This window comes from Oncorhynchus clarkii, unplaced genomic scaffold (genome assembly GCF_045791955.1).
Source record: "Oncorhynchus clarkii lewisi isolate Uvic-CL-2024 unplaced genomic scaffold, UVic_Ocla_1.0 unplaced_contig_2111_pilon_pilon, whole genome shotgun sequence".
In the NCBI taxonomy this organism is placed as follows: Eukaryota; Metazoa; Chordata; class Actinopteri; order Salmoniformes; family Salmonidae; genus Oncorhynchus; species Oncorhynchus clarkii.
The window spans coordinates 166,027-184,921 of record NW_027260994.1 but is presented as its reverse complement, the minus strand read 5'-3'; the positions used below and the strand labels follow the sequence as shown (position 1 = coordinate 184,921).

Genomic DNA, 18,895 nt, shown 5'->3' with positions numbered 1-18,895 from the left:
AACCAAAGGAAATCAGCCAAGACCTCAGAAAAAAAATGTAGACCTCCACAAATCTGGTTCATCCTTGGGAGCAATTTCCAAACGCCTGAAGGTACCTCGCTCATCTGTAGAAACAATAGTACGCAAGTATAAACACCATGGGACCACGCAGGAGTCATACCGCTCAGGAAGGAGACTCGTTCTGTCTCCTAGAGATGAACGTACTTTGGGTCGAAAAGTGCAAATCCATCCCAGAACAACAGCAAAGGACCTTGTGAAGATGCTGGAGGAAACAGGTACAAAATGGTCTATATCCACAGGCAAACGAGTCCTATATCGAACAGGGGGAGGCTCCCAAGCCGAAGAACACATCCCAACCGTGAAGCACAGCATCATGTTGTGGGGGTGCTTTGCTGCAGGAGGGTCTGGTGCACCACTAGAACACCTGGGAAGGACACTGCAGGGCAAATCAGTTTGCAATTTGAAGTGGTACATATGTGCGACAACCTACTAAATTCATAGTGACAGGTTGCACAAGTAAACAAGGAGCATAGATTATTTCCCTGACCGGGAATCGAACCCGGGCCGCGGCGGTGAGAGCGCCGAATCCTAACCACTAGACCACCAGGGAAGGGTCCTACAGCGCAAATTGGTTCCCAGTGTGAGCTGGTACATATGTGCGATAACTTTCCATATTCATAGTGACAGGTTGCACAAGTAAACATGTAGCAAAAGAGTAGTTCCCTGACCGGGAATCGAACCCGGGCCGCGGCGGTGAGAGCGCCGAATCCTAACCACCAATCCTAACACATTTCTTGTTAACAAACTATAGTTTTGGCAGTCGGTTAGGACATCTACTTTGTGCATGACACAAGTAATTTTTCCAACAATTGTTTACAGACCGATTATTTCACTTATAATTCAGTGTATCACAAATCCAGTGGGTCAGAAGTTTACATACACTAAGTTGGCTGTGCCTTTAAACAGTTTGGAAAATTCCCGAAAATGATGTCATGGCTTAGAAGCTTAGAAGCTTCTGATAGGTTAATTGACATCCTTTGAGTCAATTGGAGGTGTACCTGTAGATGTATTTCAAGGCCTACCTTCAAACTCAGTGCCTCTTTGCTTGACTCCATGGGAAAACCAAAGGAAATCAGCCAAGACCTCAGAAAAAAAATGTAGACCTCCACAAATCTGGTTCATCCTTGGGAGCAATTTCCAAACGCCTGAAGGTACCTCGCTCATCTGTAGAAACAATAGTACGCAAGTATAAACACCATGGGACCACGCAGGAGTCTCGGTGAGAGCGCCGAATCCTAACCACTAGACCACCAGGGAAGGGTCCTACAGTGCAAATTGGTTCCCAGTGTGAGCTGGTACATATGTGCGATAACTTTCCATATTCATAGTGACAGGTTGCACAAGTAAACATGTAGCAAAAGAGTAGTTCCCTGACCGGGAATCGAACCCAGGCCGCGGCGGTGAGAGCGCCGAATCCTAACCACTAGACCACCAGGGAAGGGTACTAGAGTGAAAATCGGTTCCCAGTGTGAGCTGGTACATACAGTTGAAGTCGTAAGTTTCCATCCACTTAGGCTGGAGTCATTAAAACCTGTTTGTCAACCCCTCCACACATTTCTTGTTAACAAACTATAGTTTCGGCGAAGAACACATCCCAACCGTGAAGCACAGCATCATGTTGTGGGGGTGCTTTGCTGCAGGAGGGTCTGGTGCACCACTAGAACACCTGGGAAGGACACTGCAGGGCAAATCAGTTTGCAATTTGAAGTGGTACATATGTGCGACAACCTACTAAATTCATAGTGACAGGTTGCACAAGTAAACAAGGAGCATAGATTATTTCCCTGACCGGGAATCGAACCCGGGCCGCGGCGGTGAGAGCGCCGAATCCTAACCACTAGACCACCAGGGAAGGGTCCTACAGTGCAAATTGGTTCCCAGTGTGAGCTGGTACATATGTGCGATAACTTTCCATATTCATAGTGACAGGTTGCACAAGTAAACAAAAGAGTAGTTCCCTGACCGGGAATCGAACCCGGGCCGCGGCGGTGAGAGCGCCGAATCCTAACCACTAGACCACCAGGGAAGGGTACTAGAGTGAAAATCGGTTCCCAGTGTGAGCTGGTACATACAGTAAGTCGTAAGTTTCCATCCCCTCCACAGCTCAGGAAGGAGACTCGTTCTGTCTCCTAGAGATGAACGTACTTTGGGTCGAAAAGTGCAAATCCATCCCAGAACAACAGCAAAGGACCTTGTGAAGATGCTGGAGGAAACAGGTACAAAATGGTCTATATCCACAGGCAAACGAGTCCTATATCGAACAGGCTCCCAAGCCGAAGAACACATCCCAACCGTGAAGCACAGCATCATGTTGTGGGGGTGCTTTGCTGCAGGAGGGTCTGGTGCACCACTAGAACACCTGGGAAGGACACTGCAGGGCAAATCAGTTTGCAATTTGAAGTGGTACATATGTGCGACAACCTACTAAATTCATAGTGACAGGTTGCACAAGTAAACAAGGAGCATAGACTATTTCCCTGACCGGGAATCGAACCCGGGCCGCGGCGGTGAGAGCGCCGAATCCTAACCACTAGACCACCAGGGAAGGGTCCTACAGTGCAAATTGGTTCCCAGTGTGAGCTGGTACATATGTGCGATAACCTTCCATATTCATAGTGACAGGTTGCACAAGTAAACATGTAGCAAAAGAGTAGTTCCCTGACCGGGAATCGAACCCGGGCCGCGGCGGTGAGAGCGCCGAATCCTAACCACTAGACCACCAGGGAAGGGTACTAGAGTGAAAATCGGTTCCCAGTGTGAGCTGGTACATACAGTTGAAGTCGTAAGTTTCCATCCACTTAGGCTGGAGTCATTAAAACCTGTTTGTCAACCCCTCCACACATTTCTTGTTAACAAACTATAGTTTTGGCAGTCGGTTAGGACATCTACTTTGTGCATGACACAAGTAATTTTTCCAACAATTGTTTACAGACCGATTATTTCACTTATAATTCAGTGTATCACAAATCCAGTGGGTCAGAAGTTTACATACACTAAGTTGGCTGTGCCTTTAAACAGTTTGGAAAATTCCCGAAAATGATGTCATGGCTTAGAAGCTTAGAAGCTTCTGATAGGTTAATTGACATCCTTTGAGTCAATTGGAGGTGTACCTGTAGATGTATTTCAAGGCCTACCTTCAAACTCAGTGCCTCTTTGCTTGACTCCATGGGAAAACCAAAGGAAATCAGCCAAGACCTCAGAAAAAAAATGTAGACCTCCACAAATCTGGTTCATCCTTGGGAGCAATTTCCAAACGCCTGAAGGTACCTCGCTCATCTGTAGAAACAATAGTACGCAAGTATAAACACCATGGGACCACGCAGGAGTCATACCGCTCAGGAAGGAGACTCGTTCTGTCTCCTAGAGATGAACGTACTTTGGGTCGAAAAGTGCAAATCCATCCCAGAACAACAGCAAAGGACCTTGTGAAGATGCTGGAGGAAACAGGTACAAAATGGTCTATATCCACAGGCAAACGAGTCCTATATCGAACAGGGGGAGGCTCCCAAGCCGAAGAACACATCCCAACCGTGAAGCACAGCATCATGTTGTGGGGGTGCTTTGCTGCAGGAGGGTCTGGTGCACCACTAGAACACCTGGGAAGGACACTGCAGGGCAAATCAGTTTGCAATTTGAAGTGGTACATATGTGCGACAACCTACTAAATTCATAGTGACAGGTTGCACAAGTAAACAAGGAGCATAGACTATTTCCCTGACCGGGAATCGAACCCGGGCCGCGGCGGTGAGAGCGCCGAATCCTAACCACTAGACCACCAGGGAAGGGTCCTACAGTGCAAATTGGTTCCCAGTGTGAGCTGGTACATATGTGCGATAACTTTCCATATTCATAGTGACAGGTTGCACAAGTAAACATGTAGCAAAAGAGTAGTTCCCTGACCGGGAATCGAACCCGGGCCGCGGCGGTGAGAGCGCCGAATCCTAACCACTAGACCACCAGGGAAGGGTGACAGTGACAGGTTGCACAAGTAAACATGTAGCAAAAGAGTAGTTCCCTGACCGGGAATCGAACCCGGGCCGCGGCGGTGAGAGCGCCGAATCCTAACCACTAGACCACCAGGGAAGGGTACTAGAGTGAAAATCGGTTCCCAGTGTGAGCTGGTACATACAGTTGAAGTCGTAAGTTTCCATCCACTTAGGCTGGAGTCATTAAAACCTGTTTGTCAACCCCTCCACACATTTCTTGTTAACAAACTATAGTTTTGGCAGTCGGTTAGGACATCTACTTTGTGCATGACACAAGTAATTTTTCCAACAATTGTTTACAGACCGATTATTTCACTTATAATTCAGTGTATCACAAATCCAGTGGGTCAGAAGTTTACATACACTAAGTTGGCTGTGCCTTTAAACAGTTTGGAAAATTCCCGAAAATGATGTCATGGCTTAGAAGCTTAGAAGCTTCTGATAGGTTAATTGACATCCTTTGAGTCAATTGGAGGTGTACCTGTAGATGTATTTCAAGGCCTACCTTCAAACTCAGTGCCTCTTTGCTTGACTCCATGGGAAAACCAAAGGAAATCAGCCAAGACCTCAGAAAAAAAATGTAGACCTCCACAAATCTGGTTCATCCTTGGGAGCAATTTCCAAACGCCTGAAGGTACCTCGCTCATCTGTAGAAACAATAGTACGCAAGTATAAACACCATGGGACCACGCAGGAGTCATACCGCTCAGGAAGGAGACTCGTTCTGTCTCCTAGAGATGAACGTACTTTGGGTCGAAAAGTGCAAATCCATCCCAGAACAACAGCAAAGGACCTTGTGAAGATGCTGGAGGAAACAGGTACAAAATGGTCTATATCCACAGGCAAACGAGTCCTATATCGAACAGGGGGAGGCTCCCAAGCCGAAGAACACATCCCAACCGTGAAGCACAGCATCATGTTGTGGGGGTGCTTTGCTGCAGGAGGGTCTGGTGCACCACTAGAACACCTGGGAAGGACACTGCAGGGCAAATCAGTTTGCAATTTGAAGTGGTACATATGTGCGACAACCTACTAAATTCATAGTGACAGGTTGCACAAGTAAACAAGGAGCATAGACTATTTCCCTGACCGGGAATCGAACCCGGGCCGCGGCGGTGAGAGCGCCGAATCCTAACCACTAGACCACCAGGGAAGGGTCCTACAGTGCAAATTGGTTCCCAGTGTGAGCTGGTACATATGTGCGATAACCTTCCATATTCATAGTGACAGGTTGCACAAGTAAACATGTAGCAAAAGAGTAGTTCCCTGACCGGGAATCGAACCCGGGCCGCGGCGGTGAGAGCGCCGAATCCTAACCACTAGACCACCAGGGAAGGGTACTAGAGTGAAAATCGGTTCCCAGTGTGAGCTGGTACATACAGTTGAAGTCGTAAGTTTCCATCCACTTAGGCTGGAGTCATTAAAACCTGTTTGTCAACCCCTCCACACATTTCTTGTTAACAAACTATAGTTTTGGCAGTCGGTTAGGACATCTACTTTGTGCATGACACAAGTAATTTTTCCAACAATTGTTTACAGACCGATTATTTCACTTATAATTCAGTGTATCACAAATCCAGTGGGTCAGAAGTTTACATACACTAAGTTGGCTGTGCCTTTAAACAGTTTGGAAAATTCCCGAAAATGATGTCATGGCTTAGAAGCTTAGAAGCTTCTGATAGGTTAATTGACATCCTTTGAGTCAATTGGAGGTGTACCTGTAGATGTATTTCAAGGCCTACCTTCAAACTCAGTGCCTCTTTGCTTGACTCCATGGGAAAACCAAAGGAAATCAGCCAAGACCTCAGAAAAAAAATGTAGACCTCCACAAATCTGGTTCATCCTTGGGAGCAATTTCCAAACGCCTGAAGGTACCTCGCTCATCTGTAGAAACAATAGTACGCAAGTATAAACACCATGGGACCACGCAGGAGTCATACCGCTCAGGAAGGAGACTCGTTCTGTCTCCTAGAGATGAACGTACTTTGGGTCGAAAAGTGCAAATCCATCCCAGAACAACAGCAAAGGACCTTGTGAAGATGCTGGAGGAAACAGGTACAAAATGGTCTATATCCACAGGCAAACGAGTCCTATATCGAACAGGGGGAGGCTCCCAAGCCGAAGAACACATCCCAACCGTGAAGCACAGCATCATGTTGTGGGGGTGCTTTGCTGCAGGAGGGTCTGGTGCACCACTAGAACACCTGGGAAGGACACTGCAGGGCAAATCAGTTTGCAATTTGAAGTGGTACATATGTGCGACAACCTACTAAATTCATAGTGACAGGTTGCACAAGTAAACAAGGAGCATAGACTATTTCCCTGACCGGGAATCGAACCCGGGCCGCGGCGGTGAGAGCGCCGAATCCTAACCACTAGACCACCAGGGAAGGGTCCTACAGTGCAAATTGGTTCCCAGTGTGAGCTGGTACATATGTGCGATAACCTTCCATATTCATAGTGACAGGTTGCACAAGTAAACATGTAGCAAAAGAGTAGTTCCCTGACCGGGAATCGAACCCGGGCCGCGGCGGTGAGAGCGCCGAATCCTAACCACTAGACCACCAGGGAAGGGTACTAGAGTGAAAATCGGTTCCCAGTGTGAGCTGGTACATACAGTTGAAGTCGTAAGTTTCCATCCACTTAGGCTGGAGTCATTAAAACCTGTTTGTCAACCCCTCCACACATTTCTTGTTAACAAACTATAGTTTTGGCAGTCGGTTAGGACATCTACTTTGTGCATGACACAAGTAATTTTTCCAACAATTGTTTACAGACCGATTATTTCACTTATAATTCAGTGTATCACAAATCCAGTGGGTCAGAAGTTTACATACACTAAGTTGGCTGTGCCTTTAAACAGTTTGGAAAATTCCCGAAAATGATGTCATGGCTTAGAAGCTTAGAAGCTTCTGATAGGTTAATTGACATCCTTTGAGTCAATTGGAGGTGTACCTGTAGATGTATTTCAAGGCCTACCTTCAAACTCAGTGCCTCTTTGCTTGACTCCATGGGAAAACCAAAGGAAATCAGCCAAGACCTCAGAAAAAAAATGTAGACCTCCACAAATCTGGTTCATCCTTGGGAGCAATTTCCAAACGCCTGAAGGTACCTCGCTCATCTGTAGAAACAATAGTACGCAAGTATAAACACCATGGGACCACGCAGGAGTCATACCGCTCAGGAAGGAGACTCGTTCTGTCTCCTAGAGATGAACGTACTTTGGGTCGAAAAGTGCAAATCCATCCCAGAACAACAGCAAAGGACCTTGTGAAGATGCTGGAGGAAACAGGTACAAAATGGTCTATATCCACAGGCAAACGAGTCCTATATCGAACAGGGGGAGGCTCCCAAGCCGAAGAACACATCCCAACCGTGAAGCACAGCATCATGTTGTGGGGGTGCTTTGCTGCAGGAGGGTCTGGTGCACCACTAGAACACCTGGGAAGGACACTGCAGGGCAAATCAGTTTGCAATTTGAAGTGGTACATATGTGCGACAACCTACTAAATTCATAGTGACAGGTTGCACAAGTAAACAAGGAGCATAGACTATTTCCCTGACCGGGAATCGAACCCGGGCCGCGGCGGTGAGAGCGCCGAATCCTAACCACTAGACCACCAGGGAAGGGTCCTACAGTGCAAATTGGTTCCCAGTGTGAGCTGGTACATATGTGCGATAACCTTCCATATTCATAGTGACAGGTTGCACAAGTAAACATGTAGCAAAAGAGTAGTTCCCTGACCGGGAATCGAACCCGGGCCGCGGCGGTGAGAGCGCCGAATCCTAACCACTAGACCACCAGGGAAGGGTACTAGAGTGAAAATCGGTTCCCAGTGTGAGCTGGTACATACAGTTGAAGTCGTAAGTTTCCATCCACTTAGGCTGGAGTCATTAAAACCTGTTTGTCAACCCCTCCACACATTTCTTGTTAACAAACTATAGTTTTGGCAGTCGGTTAGGACATCTACTTTGTGCATGACACAAGTAATTTTTCCAACAATTGTTTACAGACCGATTATTTCACTTATAATTCAGTGTATCACAAATCCAGTGGGTCAGAAGTTTACATACACTAAGTTGGCTGTGCCTTTAAACAGTTTGGAAAATTCCCGAAAATGATGTCATGGCTTAGAAGCTTAGAAGCTTCTGATAGGTTAATTGACATCCTTTGAGTCAATTGGAGGTGTACCTGTAGATGTATTTCAAGGCCTACCTTCAAACTCAGTGCCTCTTTGCTTGACTCCATGGGAAAACCAAAGGAAATCAGCCAAGACCTCAGAAAAAAAATGTAGACCTCCACAAATCTGGTTCATCCTTGGGAGCAATTTCCAAACGCCTGAAGGTACCTCGCTCATCTGTAGAAACAATAGTACGCAAGTATAAACACCATGGGACCACGCAGGAGTCATACCGCTCAGGAAGGAGACTCGTTCTGTCTCCTAGAGATGAACGTACTTTGGGTCGAAAAGTGCAAATCCATCCCAGAACAACAGCAAAGGACCTTGTGAAGATGCTGGAGGAAACAGGTACAAAATGGTCTATATCCACAGGCAAACGAGTCCTATATCGAACAGGGGGAGGCTCCCAAGCCGAAGAACACATCCCAACCGTGAAGCACAGCATCATGTTGTGGGGGTGCTTTGCTGCAGGAGGGTCTGGTGCACCACTAGAACACCTGGGAAGGACACTGCAGGGCAAATCAGTTTGCAATTTGAAGTGGTACATATGTGCGACAACCTACTAAATTCATAGTGACAGGTTGCACAAGTAAACAAGGAGCATAGACTATTTCCCTGACCGGGAATCGAACCCGGGCCGCGGCGGTGAGAGCGCCGAATCCTAACCACTAGACCACCAGGGAAGGGTCCTACAGTGCAAATTGGTTCCCAGTGTGAGCTGGTACATATGTGCGATAACCTTCCATATTCATAGTGACAGGTTGCACAAGTAAACATGTAGCAAAAGAGTAGTTCCCTGACCGGGAATCGAACCCGGGCCGCGGCGGTGAGAGCGCCGAATCCTAACCACTAGACCACCAGGGAAGGGTACTAGAGTGAAAATCGGTTCCCAGTGTGAGCTGGTACATACAGTTGAAGTCGTAAGTTTCCATCCACTTAGGCTGGAGTCATTAAAACCTGTTTGTCAACCCCTCCACACATTTCTTGTTAACAAACTATAGTTTTGGCAGTCGGTTAGGACATCTACTTTGTGCATGACACAAGTAATTTTTCCAACAATTGTTTACAGACCGATTATTTCACTTATAATTCAGTGTATCACAAATCCAGTGGGTCAGAAGTTTACATACACTAAGTTGGCTGTGCCTTTAAACAGTTTGGAAAATTCCCGAAAATGATGTCATGGCTTAGAAGCTTAGAAGCTTCTGATAGGTTAATTGACATCCTTTGAGTCAATTGGAGGTGTACCTGTAGATGTATTTCAAGGCCTACCTTCAAACTCAGTGCCTCTTTGCTTGACTCCATGGGAAAACCAAAGGAAATCAGCCAAGACCTCAGAAAAAAAATGTAGACCTCCACAAATCTGGTTCATCCTTGGGAGCAATTTCCAAACGCCTGAAGGTACCTCGCTCATCTGTAGAAACAATAGTACGCAAGTATAAACACCATGGGACCACGCAGGAGTCATACCGCTCAGGAAGGAGACTCGTTCTGTCTCCTAGAGATGAACGTACTTTGGGTCGAAAAGTGCAAATCCATCCCAGAACAACAGCAAAGGACCTTGTGAAGATGCTGGAGGAAACAGGTACAAAATGGTCTATATCCACAGGCAAACGAGTCCTATATCGAACAGGGGGAGGCTCCCAAGCCGAAGAACACATCCCAACCGTGAAGCACAGCATCATGTTGTGGGGGTGCTTTGCTGCAGGAGGGTCTGGTGCACCACTAGAACACCTGGGAAGGACACTGCAGGGCAAATCAGTTTGCAATTTGAAGTGGTACATATGTGCGACAACCTACTAAATTCATAGTGACAGGTTGCACAAGTAAACAAGGAGCATAGACTATTTCCCTGACCGGGAATCGAACCCGGGCCGCAGCGGTGAGAGCGCCGAATCCTAACCACTAGACCACCAGGGAAGGGTCCTACAGTGCAAATTGGTTCCCAGTGTGAGCTGGTACATATGTGCGATAACCTTCCATATTCATAGTGACAGGTTGCACAAGTAAACATGTAGCAAAAGAGTAGTTCCCTGACCGGGAATCGAACCCGGGCCGCGGCGGTGAGAGCGCCGAATCCTAACCACTAGACCACCAGGGAAGGGTACTAGAGTGAAAATCGGTTCCCAGTGTGAGCTGGTACATACAGTTGAAGTCGTAAGTTTCCATCCACTTAGGCTGGAGTCATTAAAACCTGTTTGTCAACCCCTCCACACATTTCTTGTTAACAAACTATAGTTTTGGCAGTCGGTTAGGACATCTACTTTGTGCATGACACAAGTAATTTTTCCAACAATTGTTTACAGACCGATTATTTCACTTATAATTCAGTGTATCACAAATCCAGTGGGTCAGAAGTTTACATACACTAAGTTGGCTGTGCCTTTAAACAGTTTGGAAAATTCCCGAAAATGATGTCATGGCTTAGAAGCTTAGAAGCTTCTGATAGGTTAATTGACATCCTTTGAGTCAATTGGAGGTGTACCTGTAGATGTATTTCAAGGCCTACCTTCAAACTCAGTGCCTCTTTGCTTGACTCCATGGGAAAACCAAAGGAAATCAGCCAAGACCTCAGAAAAAAAATGTAGACCTCCACAAATCTGGTTCATCCTTGGGAGCAATTTCCAAACGCCTGAAGGTACCTCGCTCATCTGTAGAAACAATAGTACGCAAGTATAAACACCATGGGACCACGCAGGAGTCATACCGCTCAGGAAGGAGACTCGTTCTGTCTCCTAGAGATGAACGTACTTTGGGTCGAAAAGTGCAAATCCATCCCAGAACAACAGCAAAGGACCTTGTGAAGATGCTGGAGGAAACAGGTACAAAATGGTCTATATCCACAGGCAAACGAGTCCTATATCGAACAGGGGGAGGCTCCCAAGCCGAAGAACACATCCCAACCGTGAAGCACAGCATCATGTTGTGGGGGTGCTTTGCTGCAGGAGGGTCTGGTGCACCACTAGAACACCTGGGAAGGACACTGCAGGGCAAATCAGTTTGCAATTTGAAGTGGTACATATGTGCGACAACCTACTAAATTCATAGTGACAGGTTGCACAAGTAAACAAGGAGCATAGACTATTTCCCTGACCGGGAATCGAACCCGGGCCGCAGCGGTGAGAGCGCCGAATCCTAACCACTAGACCACCAGGGAAGGGTCCTACAGTGCAAATTGGTTCCCAGTGTGAGCTGGTACATATGTGCGATAACCTTCCATATTCATAGTGACAGGTTGCACAAGTAAACATGTAGCAAAAGAGTAGTTCCCTGACCGGGAATCGAACCCGGGCCGCGGCGGTGAGAGCGCCGAATCCTAACCACTAGACCACCAGGGAAGGGTACTAGAGTGAAAATCGGTTCCCAGTGTGAGCTGGTACATACAGTTGAAGTCGTAAGTTTCCATCCACTTAGGCTGGAGTCATTAAAACCTGTTTGTCAACCCCTCCACACATTTCTTGTTAACAAACTATAGTTTTGGCAGTCGGTTAGGACATCTACTTTGTGCATGACACAAGTAATTTTTCCAACAATTGTTTACAGACCGATTATTTCACTTATAATTCAGTGTATCACAAATCCAGTGGGTCAGAAGTTTACATACACTAAGTTGGCTGTGCCTTTAAACAGTTTGGAAAATTCCCGAAAATGATGTCATGGCTTAGAAGCTTAGAAGCTTCTGATAGGTTAATTGACATCCTTTGAGTCAATTGGAGGTGTACCTGTAGATGTATTTCAAGGCCTACCTTCAAACTCAGTGCCTCTTTGCTTGACTCCATGGGAAAACCAAAGGAAATCAGCCAAGACCTCAGAAAAAAAATGTAGACCTCCACAAATCTGGTTCATCCTTGGGAGCAATTTCCAAACGCCTGAAGGTACCTCGCTCATCTGTAGAAACAATAGTACGCAAGTATAAACACCATGGGACCACGCAGGAGTCATACCGCTCAGGAAGGAGACTCGTTCTGTCTCCTAGAGATGAACGTACTTTGGGTCGAAAAGTGCAAATCCATCCCAGAACAACAGCAAAGGACCTTGTGAAGATGCTGGAGGAAACAGGTACAAAATGGTCTATATCCACAGGCAAACGAGTCCTATATCGAACAGGGGGAGGCTCCCAAGCCGAAGAACACATCCCAACCGTGAAGCACAGCATCATGTTGTGGGGGTGCTTTGCTGCAGGAGGGTCTGGTGCACCACTAGAACACCTGGGAAGGACACTGCAGGGCAAATCAGTTTGCAATTTGAAGTGGTACATATGTGCGACAACCTACTAAATTCATAGTGACAGGTTGCACAAGTAAACAAGGAGCATAGACTATTTCCCTGACCGGGAATCGAACCCGGGCCGCAGCGGTGAGAGCGCCGAATCCTAACCACTAGACCACCAGGGAAGGGTCCTACAGTGCAAATTGGTTCCCAGTGTGAGCTGGTACATATGTGCGATAACCTTCCATATTCATAGTGACAGGTTGCACAAGTAAACATGTAGCAAAAGAGTAGTTCCCTGACCGGGAATCGAACCCGGGCCGCGGCGGTGAGAGCGCCGAATCCTAACCACTAGACCACCAGGGAAGGGTACTAGAGTGAAAATCGGTTCCCAGTGTGAGCTGGTACATACAGTTGAAGTCGTAAGTTTCCATCCACTTAGGCTGGAGTCATTAAAACCTGTTTGTCAACCCCTCCACACATTTCTTGTTAACAAACTATAGTTTTGGCAGTCGGTTAGGACATCTACTTTGTGCATGACACAAGTAATTTTTCCAACAATTGTTTACAGACCGATTATTTCACTTATAATTCAGTGTATCACAAATCCAGTGGGTCAGAAGTTTACATACACTAAGTTGGCTGTGCCTTTAAACAGTTTGGAAAATTCCCGAAAATGATGTCATGGCTTAGAAGCTTAGAAGCTTCTGATAGGTTAATTGACATCCTTTGAGTCAATTGGAGGTGTACCTGTAGATGTATTTCAAGGCCTACCTTCAAACTCAGTGCCTCTTTGCTTGACTCCATGGGAAAACCAAAGGAAATCAGCCAAGACCTCAGAAAAAAAATGTAGACCTCCACAAATCTGGTTCATCCTTGGGAGCAATTTCCAAACGCCTGAAGGTACCTCGCTCATCTGTAGAAACAATAGTACGCAAGTATAAACACCATGGGACCACGCAGGAGTCATACCGCTCAGGAAGGAGACTCGTTCTGTCTCCTAGAGATGAACGTACTTTGGGTCGAAAAGTGCAAATCCATCCCAGAACAACAGCAAAGGACCTTGTGAAGATGCTGGAGGAAACAGGTACAAAATGGTCTATATCCACAGGCAAACGAGTCCTATATCGAACAGGGGGAGGCTCCCAAGCCGAAGAACACATCCCAACCGTGAAGCACAGCATCATGTTGTGGGGGTGCTTTGCTGCAGGAGGGTCTGGTGCACCACTAGAACACCTGGGAAGGACACTGCAGGGCAAATCAGTTTGCAATTTGAAGTGGTACATATGTGCGACAACCTACTAAATTCATAGTGACAGGTTGCACAAGTAAACAAGGAGCATAGACTATTTCCCTGACCGGGAATCGAACCCGGGCCGCAGCGGTGAGAGCGCCGAATCCTAACCACTAGACCACCAGGGAAGGGTCCTACAGTGCAAATTGGTTCCCAGTGTGAGCTGGTACATATGTGCGATAACCTTCCATATTCATAGTGACAGGTTGCACAAGTAAACATGTAGCAAAAGAGTAGTTCCCTGACCGGGAATCGAACCCGGGCCGCGGCGGTGAGAGCGCCGAATCCTAACCACTAGACCACCAGGGAAGGGTACTAGAGTGAAAATCGGTTCCCAGTGTGAGCTGGTACATACAGTTGAAGTCGTAAGTTTCCATCCACTTAGGCTGGAGTCATTAAAACCTGTTTGTCAACCCCTCCACACATTTCTTGTTAACAAACTATAGTTTTGGCAGTCGGTTAGGACATCTACTTTGTGCATGACACAAGTAATTTTTCCAACAATTGTTTACAGACCGATTATTTCACTTATAATTCAGTGTATCACAAATCCAGTGGGTCAGAAGTTTACATACACTAAGTTGGCTGTGCCTTTAAACAGTTTGGAAAATTCCCGAAAATGATGTCATGGCTTAGAAGCTTAGAAGCTTCTGATAGGTTAATTGACATCCTTTGAGTCAATTGGAGGTGTACCTGTAGATGTATTTCAAGGCCTACCTTCAAACTCAGTGCCTCTTTGCTTGACTCCATGGGAAAACCAAAGGAAATCAGCCAAGACCTCAGAAAAAAAATGTAGACCTCCACAAATCTGGTTCATCCTTGGGAGCAATTTCCAAACGCCTGAAGGTACCTCGCTCATCTGTAGAAACAATAGTACGCAAGTATAAACACCATGGGACCACGCAGGAGTCATACCGCTCAGGAAGGAGACTCGTTCTGTCTCCTAGAGATGAACGTACTTTGGGTCGAAAAGTGCAAATCCATCCCAGAACAACAGCAAAGGACCTTGTGAAGATGCTGGAGGAAACAGGTACAAAATGGTCTATATCCACAGGCAAACGAGTCCTATATCGAACAGGGGGAGGCTCCCAAGCCGAAGAACACATCCCAACCGTGAAGCACAGCATCATGTTGTGGGGGTGCTTTGCTGCAGGAGGGTCTGGTGCACCACTAGAACACCTGGGAAGGACACTGCAGGGCAAATCAGTTTGCAATTTGAAGTGGTACATATGTGCGACAACCTACTAAATTCATAGTGACAGGTTGCACAAGTAAACAAGGAGCATAGACTATTTCCCTGACCGGGAATCGAACCCAGGCCGCGGCGGTGAGAGCGCCGAATCCTAACCACTAGACCACCAGGGAAGGGTCCTACAGCGCAAATTGGTTCCCAGTGTGAGCTGGTACATACAGTTGAAGTCGTAAGTTTCCATCCACTTAGGCTGGAGTCATTAAAACCTGTTTGTCAACCCCTCCACACATTTCTTGTTAACAAACTATAGTTTTGGCAGTCGGTTAGGACATCTACTTTGTGCATGACACAAGTAATTGTTCCAACAATTGTTTACAGACCGATTATTTCACTTATAATTCAGTGTATCACAAATCCAGTGGGTCAGAAGTTTACATACACTAAGTTGGCTGTGCCTTTAAACAGTTTGGAAAATTCCCGAAAATGATGTCATGGCTTAGAAGCTTAGAAGCTTCTGATAGGTTAATTGACATCCTTTGAGTCAATTGGAGGTGTACCTGTAGATGTATTTCAAGGCCTACCTTCAAACTCAGTGCCTCTTTGCTTGACTCCATGGGAAAACCAAAGGAAATCAGCCAAGACCTCAGAAAAAAAATGTAGACCTCCACAAATCTGGTTCATCCTTGGGAGCAATTTCCAAACGCCTGAAGGTACCTCGCTCATCTGTAGAAACAATAGTACGCAAGTATAAACACCATGGGACCACGCAGGAGTCATACCGCTCAGGAAGGAGACTCGTTCTGTCTCCTAGAGATGAACGTACTTTGGGTCGAAAAGTGCAAATCCATCCCAGAACAACAGCAAAGGACCTTGTGAAGATGCTGGAGGAAACAGGTACAAAATGGTCTATATCCACAGGCAAACGAGTCCTATATCGAACAGGGGGAGGCTCGCAAGCCGAAGAACACATCCCAACCGTGAAGCACAGCATCATGTTGTGGGGGTGCTTTGCTGCAGGAGGGTCTGGTGCACCACTAGAACACCTGGGAAGGACACTGCAGGGCAAATCAGTTTGCAATTTGAAGTGGTACATATGTGCGACAACCTACTAAATTCATAGTGACAGGTTGCACAAGTAAACAAGGAGCATAGACTATTTCCCTGACCGGGAATCGAACCCGGGCCGCGGCGGTGAGAGCGCCGAATCCTAACCACTAGACCACCAGGGAAGGGTCCTACAGTGCAAATTGGTTCCCAGTGTGAGCTGGTACATATGTGCGATAACCTTCCATATTCATAGTGACAGGTTGCACAAGTAAACATGTAGCAAAAGAGTAGTTCCCTGACCGGGAATCGAACCCGGGCCGCGGCGGTGAGAGCGCCGAATCCTAACCACTAGACCACCAGGGAAGGGTACTAGAGTGAAAATCGGTTCCCAGTGTGAGCTGGTACATACAGTTGAAGTCGTAAGTTTCCATCCACTTAGGCTGGAGTCATTAAAACCTGTTTGTCAACCCCTCCACACATTTCTTGTTAACAAACTATAGTTTTGGCAGTCGGTTAGGACATCTACTTTGTGCATGACACAAGTAATTTTTCCAACAATTGTTTACAGACCGATTATTTCACTTATAATTCAGTGTATCACAAATCCAGTGGGTCAGAAGTTTACATACACTAAGTTGGCTGTGCCTTTAAACAGTTTGGAAAATTCCCGAAAATGATGTCATGGCTTAGAAGCTTAGAAGCTTCTGATAGGTTAATTGACATCCTTTGAGTCAATTGGAGGTGTACCTGTAGATGTATTTCAAGGCCTACCTTCAAACTCAGTGCCTCTTTGCTTGACTCCATGGGAAAACCAAAGGAAATCAGCCAAGACCTCAGAAAAAAAATGTAGACCTCCACAAATCTGGTTCATCCTTGGGAGCAATTTCCAAACGCCTGAAGGTACCTCGCTCATCTGTAGAAACAATAGTACGCAAGTATAAACACCATGGGACCACGCAGGAGTCATACCGCTCAGGAAGGAGACTCGTTCTGTCTCCTAGAGATGAACGTACTTTGGGTCGAAAAGTGCAAATCCATCCCAGAACAACAGCAAAGGACCTTGTGAAGATGCTGGAGGAAACAGGTACAAAATGGTCTATATCCACAGGCAAACGAGTCCTATATCGAACAGGGGGAGGCTCCCAAGCCGAAGAACACATCCCAACCGTGAAGCACAGCATCATGTTGTGGGGGTGCTTTGCTGCAGGAGGGTCTGGTGCACCACTAGAACACCTGGGAAGGACACTGCAGGGCAAATCAGTTTGCAATTTGAAGTGGTACATATGTGCGACAACCTACTAAATTCATAGTGACAGGTTGCACAAGTAAACAAGGAGCATAGACTATTTCCCTGACCGGGAATCGAACCCGGGCCGCGGCGGTGAGAGCGCCGAATCCTAACCACTAGACCACCAGGGAAGGGTCCTACAGTGCAAATTGGTTCCCAGTGTGAGCTGGTACATATGTGCGATAACTTTCCAAATTCATAGTGACAGGTTGCACAAGTAAACATGTAGCAAAAGAGTAGTTCCCTGACCGGGAATAGAACCCGGGCCGCGGCGGTGAGAGCGCCGAATCCTAACCACTAGACCACCAGGGAAGGGTACTAGAGTGAAAATTGGTTCCCAGTGTGAGCTGGTACATATGTGCGATAACCTTCCATATTCATAGTGACAGGTTGCACAAGTAAACATGTAGCAAAAGAGTAGTTCCCTGACCGGGAATCGAACCCGGGCCGCGGCGGTGAGAGCGCCGAATCCTAACCACTAGACCACCAGGGAAGGGTACTAGAGTGAAAATCGGTTCCCAGTGTGAGCTGGTACATACAGTTGAAGTCGTAAGTTTCCATCCACTTAGGCTGGAGTCATTAAAACCTGTTTGTCAACCCCTCCACACATTTCTTGTTAACAAACTATAGTTTTGGCAGTCGGTTAGGACATCTACTTTGTGCATGACACAAGTAATTTTTCCAACAATTGTTTACAGACCGATTATTTCACTTATAATTCAGTGTATCACAAATCCAGTGGGTCAGAAGTTTACATACACTAAGTTGGCTGTGCCTTTAAACAGTTTGGAAAATTCCCGAAAATGATGTCATGGCTTAGAAGCTTAGAAGCTTCTGATAGGTTAATTGACATCCTTTGAGTCAATTGGAGGTGTACCTGTAGATGTATTTCAAGGCCTACCTTCAAACTCAGTGCCTCTTTGCTTGACTCCATGGGAAAACCAAAGGAAATCAGCCAAGACCTCAGAAAAAAAATGTAGACCTCCACAAATCTGGTTCATCCTTGGGAGCAATTTCCAAACGCCTGAAGGTACCTCGCTCATCTGTAGAAACAATAGTACGCAAGTATAAACACCATGGGACCACGCAGGAGTCATACCGCTCAGGAAGGAGACTCGTTCTGTCTCCTAGAGATGAACGTACTTTGGGTCGAAAAGTGCAAATCCATCCCAGAACAACAGCAAAGGACCTTGTGAAGATGCTGGAGGAAACAGGTACAAAATGGTCTATATCCACAGGCAAACGAGTCCTATATCGAACAGGGGGAGGCTCCCAAGCCGAAGAACACATCCCAACCGTGAAGCACAGCATCATGTTGTGGGGGTGCTTTGCTGCAGGAGGGTCTGGTGCACCACTAGAACACCTGGGAAGGACACTGCAGGGCAAATCAGTTTGCAATTTGAAGTGGTACATATGTGCGACAACCTACTAAATTCATAGTGACAGGTTGCACAAGTAAACAAGGAGCATAGACTATTTCCCTGACCGGGAATCGAACCCGGGCCGCGGCGGTGAGAGCGCCGAATCCTAACCACTAGACCACCAGGGAAGGGTCCTACAGTGCAAATTGGTTCCCAGTGTGAGCTGGTACATATGTGCGATAACTTTCCAAATTCATAGTGACAGGTTGCACAAGTA

General features: G+C 46.6%; 1 protein-coding gene and 25 non-coding genes across 26 annotated transcripts in view; all 26 read right to left on the bottom strand.

Annotated features, from left to right (window-relative positions):
• LOC139402971 (uncharacterized) overlaps nucleotides 1-18,895 on the bottom strand; it is a 99,819-nt gene that overhangs the window by 72,465 nt on the left and 8,459 nt on the right. The gene's annotated exons all lie outside the window — the stretch shown is intronic.
• trnae-cuc (transfer RNA glutamic acid (anticodon CUC)) lies at nucleotides 539-610 on the bottom strand. The gene has a single exon. It is a non-coding gene; the product is annotated as a tRNA-Glu (tRNA).
• trnae-cuc (transfer RNA glutamic acid (anticodon CUC)) lies at nucleotides 1,841-1,912 on the bottom strand. Its single transcript has one exon. It is a non-coding gene; the product is annotated as a tRNA-Glu (tRNA).
• On the bottom strand, nucleotides 2,015-2,086 carry trnae-cuc (transfer RNA glutamic acid (anticodon CUC)). The gene has a single exon. It is a non-coding gene; the product is annotated as a tRNA-Glu (tRNA).
• On the bottom strand, nucleotides 2,534-2,605 carry trnae-cuc (transfer RNA glutamic acid (anticodon CUC)). Its single transcript has one exon. It is a non-coding gene; the product is annotated as a tRNA-Glu (tRNA).
• On the bottom strand, nucleotides 2,715-2,786 carry trnae-cuc (transfer RNA glutamic acid (anticodon CUC)). Its single transcript has one exon. It is a non-coding gene; the product is annotated as a tRNA-Glu (tRNA).
• trnae-cuc (transfer RNA glutamic acid (anticodon CUC)) lies at nucleotides 3,771-3,842 on the bottom strand. The gene has a single exon. It is a non-coding gene; the product is annotated as a tRNA-Glu (tRNA).
• On the bottom strand, nucleotides 3,952-4,023 carry trnae-cuc (transfer RNA glutamic acid (anticodon CUC)). Its single transcript has one exon. It is a non-coding gene; the product is annotated as a tRNA-Glu (tRNA).
• On the bottom strand, nucleotides 4,072-4,143 carry trnae-cuc (transfer RNA glutamic acid (anticodon CUC)). The gene has a single exon. It is a non-coding gene; the product is annotated as a tRNA-Glu (tRNA).
• Nucleotides 5,128-5,199, bottom strand: trnae-cuc (transfer RNA glutamic acid (anticodon CUC)). The gene has a single exon. It is a non-coding gene; the product is annotated as a tRNA-Glu (tRNA).
• Nucleotides 5,309-5,380, bottom strand: trnae-cuc (transfer RNA glutamic acid (anticodon CUC)). The gene has a single exon. It is a non-coding gene; the product is annotated as a tRNA-Glu (tRNA).
• trnae-cuc (transfer RNA glutamic acid (anticodon CUC)) lies at nucleotides 6,365-6,436 on the bottom strand. The gene has a single exon. It is a non-coding gene; the product is annotated as a tRNA-Glu (tRNA).
• trnae-cuc (transfer RNA glutamic acid (anticodon CUC)) lies at nucleotides 6,546-6,617 on the bottom strand. The gene has a single exon. It is a non-coding gene; the product is annotated as a tRNA-Glu (tRNA).
• On the bottom strand, nucleotides 7,602-7,673 carry trnae-cuc (transfer RNA glutamic acid (anticodon CUC)). The gene has a single exon. It is a non-coding gene; the product is annotated as a tRNA-Glu (tRNA).
• Nucleotides 7,783-7,854, bottom strand: trnae-cuc (transfer RNA glutamic acid (anticodon CUC)). Its single transcript has one exon. It is a non-coding gene; the product is annotated as a tRNA-Glu (tRNA).
• On the bottom strand, nucleotides 8,839-8,910 carry trnae-cuc (transfer RNA glutamic acid (anticodon CUC)). Its single transcript has one exon. It is a non-coding gene; the product is annotated as a tRNA-Glu (tRNA).
• Nucleotides 9,020-9,091, bottom strand: trnae-cuc (transfer RNA glutamic acid (anticodon CUC)). The gene has a single exon. It is a non-coding gene; the product is annotated as a tRNA-Glu (tRNA).
• Nucleotides 10,257-10,328, bottom strand: trnae-cuc (transfer RNA glutamic acid (anticodon CUC)). The gene has a single exon. It is a non-coding gene; the product is annotated as a tRNA-Glu (tRNA).
• Nucleotides 11,494-11,565, bottom strand: trnae-cuc (transfer RNA glutamic acid (anticodon CUC)). The gene has a single exon. It is a non-coding gene; the product is annotated as a tRNA-Glu (tRNA).
• On the bottom strand, nucleotides 12,731-12,802 carry trnae-cuc (transfer RNA glutamic acid (anticodon CUC)). Its single transcript has one exon. It is a non-coding gene; the product is annotated as a tRNA-Glu (tRNA).
• trnae-cuc (transfer RNA glutamic acid (anticodon CUC)) lies at nucleotides 13,968-14,039 on the bottom strand. The gene has a single exon. It is a non-coding gene; the product is annotated as a tRNA-Glu (tRNA).
• On the bottom strand, nucleotides 16,080-16,151 carry trnae-cuc (transfer RNA glutamic acid (anticodon CUC)). Its single transcript has one exon. It is a non-coding gene; the product is annotated as a tRNA-Glu (tRNA).
• trnae-cuc (transfer RNA glutamic acid (anticodon CUC)) lies at nucleotides 16,261-16,332 on the bottom strand. Its single transcript has one exon. It is a non-coding gene; the product is annotated as a tRNA-Glu (tRNA).
• On the bottom strand, nucleotides 17,317-17,388 carry trnae-cuc (transfer RNA glutamic acid (anticodon CUC)). Its single transcript has one exon. It is a non-coding gene; the product is annotated as a tRNA-Glu (tRNA).
• Nucleotides 17,679-17,750, bottom strand: trnae-cuc (transfer RNA glutamic acid (anticodon CUC)). Its single transcript has one exon. It is a non-coding gene; the product is annotated as a tRNA-Glu (tRNA).
• trnae-cuc (transfer RNA glutamic acid (anticodon CUC)) lies at nucleotides 18,735-18,806 on the bottom strand. The gene has a single exon. It is a non-coding gene; the product is annotated as a tRNA-Glu (tRNA).